The 3,192-nt window shown below is 31.6% G+C and overlaps 1 long non-coding RNA gene across 1 annotated transcript; it reads right to left on the reverse strand.

Annotated features, from left to right (window-relative positions):
* Positions 1–738: 738 nt before the first annotated feature.
* LOC127718573 (uncharacterized) lies at positions 739–2,627 on the reverse strand. Its single transcript, XR_007989911.1, has 3 exons — positions 2,388–2,627; positions 1,516–1,627; positions 739–1,105 (listed from the first exon to the last, which is right to left on the reverse strand). It is a non-coding gene; the product is annotated as an uncharacterized LOC127718573 (long non-coding RNA).
* Positions 2,628–3,192: the final 565 nt, after the last annotated feature.

The raw sequence follows: 3,192 nt of genomic DNA on the forward strand, positions 1-3,192 counted from the left end.
TTACTGAAAAATTATTACACCAGGGTTTTCGATATCACAAACTAGTCAAAACATTTACTAAATTTTATCATCGGTACACTGTAAAAACAGTGTTTAGATTCTAAACACAAATCTAAACACCTTTTCTGTGTACGTTTTGAAACACGTTTAGCATCTAAACATGTTTAGATTTGAACAAGTGTTTAGATTTCAACAAGTGTTTAGATGTCAGATGTTTAGAAATGTATGCTGTTTAGACCTTAGAACTGTTAGGCTACTAGTACTATGATTTTACAGGAACTACTGGTGGTACAGCACTACAGATTGGATACTAATAGTGCATTGTATAATATTGTAGAATATACAATTCAAGTGTACAAATCTGCTTAAATGTCCTTGCAATTATTTTTACCATCATTTGTCCTCGTCAATACAGAATACTAAAGCTAGAAAAATGCAGTAATGATAATAACAATAATAATAGGGTTAACACATTTTTAATTTTTATTCTTCCTGGAGGCCTAAGAAAAGTCTGTAAACCATAAGACCAAGTTTAACCCACCATTAATTTAAAGGAAAATGCCTGTACCAAGTAAGGAATATAACAGGTTTTTTTTTCAATTGTTCTGTTGGTTATGTAGTCAAGTGTTTGATTTTGTCAGGTTTTATGGACCTTTACCTTTTTAAATACAATATGGAGTTTGGTTCTTCTAATTTTTTTTTATTCCAGACTTGAGGATAACATACAATCTATTCAAATTATTTCAATATTTTATTTAAAAGTCTCACTTAAAGCAAACAAAAAATACAATTATAAACTTGATATAAATGTACAGATTTATGAGAGACAATAACAATTTTACATTATTTTCCCTTGAAAATTTTTAACATTTTCATCACCAATTTCATAAGTGTTAATAGGTTTAATAAAAAGAATTTGCCATAGACAGCTATATAGTCATTAACAGGAAAATGTAAAATCACATGAATTTTATCCTCAACAAAACAGAAATTGTCAGTCCATCTCCTATCATACAGGAATTGTTCATTACGGAACAATCTTCTTTTGAATGATAAAGGCTCTTGGTGAGCATTTCTTTTTGGTTGTCAGGTGAACTTTTGTAAACTGAAACGAAAAAATGAAACCTTCAAGTACATGTACATTTGTAGTGCAACAGTCACTTATTCTTATATCAAAATACATTAAACAAGGTTCCCAAAAGATTCTTGCAAAAGAAAAATACAAATTGTAGTTAAAAAGAGAATACTTTAAACCATGTACACATCAATAGACAAATAAATAAAAGGGAACAATATAGCATGTAAGTTTTTTTATATTTTTAAAACAAAATCCTCGATTTCTGAGAGCTACAGCCTTTTCTCTTATTTATAATATATTTTTTTTAGAATTACCAATTTTTCTATTTTCAACAGGATAAATACTAGAGTATGAATTAACCTTCATTTTTCAATCATATTACAGTGTATTATAGTTCTATTGGCTACTTTATAATATACTTATATATTTTTACTTACATCTGCTTTTGAAAATAAGTCATCCTTTTCTTTCTTTGTTGTTTTATATCTGATCTTTTCTTCAATTTGATCTATATTCTAGGGATTTCATTCCCACTACTGTGTCACAGTCCTATAAATACATACAAACAAATTATTAAATTTATTTACAGGTTTAAATAAAATATATTTATAACTTGTCGGTATATTTTTGACTTACAAGTTTGAATGATCCTTTGGTATTGTCAGTTTATTTTCAACTTATGATTTTGAATGTTCTTTTGGTATTCTTAGTTTCTCTTTGACAAATGTAGTGTAACTATAATTTCAGTGTTTATATGTGTAAAAGATGTTGCACTATGGGCCATTGGGATCTTATTTCTTGCAAAGTTAAAATACATGAAACTATGATTTTATGTTCAGGGACGAATACTGTTACCTATACAGTATGTAAATAAAAACTCAATGATGTTTCACTAACAAAATCAAAGATACATACATTAAAATGTGTGCATAGACATGATAGACTGACTGTTACTTCTGAAAATTCAGTGAACTACAACGGTACTAGTTTTGTCTAGTCCAAATAATTATGACGTCTTGAAAGGCTATTTTATTTTTTTGCTTTGAAGTCTTACAGCGACGTCACAATGCATTCTTAATAGCACGAAAACCCACGAGACCAGGATACAAGAGTCAAGTCAAGACCCCCCCCCCCCTTTCCCCGAATTAAATGTTTGCTCCTATCGACAATATCAGAGTCAGAACAATGAGGGGAAGGGGGTCCGGACACCTTAAAGAGATACATATAGGTTAACAGTTTAATGCACATATTCCTAACTAAGCCTGTCTTGTGCCACACCCCCCTTTTTACGAAATCTGGATTTGCTTACCTTCCGCTGCTGTAATAATTGTTAAGCTGGCTTTTGATTCCGTCAATATTCTAACAAGATCTTCTGTATCTGTTGCATCGTCCATAGATATATTTGCTTGGTCGATGGGATCCATTGTTTTAAATTTTGTTTGTCTTTGGCGGGTCTGAAGGCGTCTGTATCAAATTACCAAGGAAGATAACTCTTTCGTTAAATAAAATCAGATCATAGTCGGACAACGACTCCGGAAATTAGAGAAAATATTCAGTTAACTGCTAGTAGTCTGTTGTTATTTATGTATTATTGTCATTTTGTTTATTTTCTTTGGTTACATCTTCTGACATCAGACTCGGACTTCTCTTGAACTGAATTTTAATGTGCGTATTGTTATGCGTTTACTTTTCTACATTGGCTAGAGGTATAGGGGGAGGGTTGAGATCTCATAAACATGTTTAACCCCGCCGCATTTTTGCGCCTGTCCCAAGTCAGGAGCCTCTAGCCTTTGTCAGTCTTGTATTATTTTTAATTTTAGTTTCTTGTGTACAATTTGGAGTTTAGTATGGCGTTCATTATCACTGAACTAGTATATATATTTGTTTAGGGGCCAGCTGAAGGACGCCTCCGGGTGCTGGAATTTCTCGCTGCATTGAAGACCTGTTGGTGACCTTCTGCTGTTGTCTGTTCTATGGTCGGGTTGTTGTCTCTTTGACACATTCCCCATTTCCATTCTCAATTTTACTCATATCTTCCTTATAAATACTATCAAGATTCAGTAAAAGAAAGTAATTGCTTAACATAAAGAAATTTTAATTGATAGTAAATCTAT

The sequence above is a fragment of the Mytilus californianus genome, unplaced genomic scaffold (genome assembly GCF_021869535.1).
Source record: "Mytilus californianus isolate M0D057914Y unplaced genomic scaffold, xbMytCali1.0.p SCAF_10, whole genome shotgun sequence".
Classification (NCBI taxonomy): domain Eukaryota; kingdom Metazoa; phylum Mollusca; class Bivalvia; order Mytilida; family Mytilidae; genus Mytilus; species Mytilus californianus.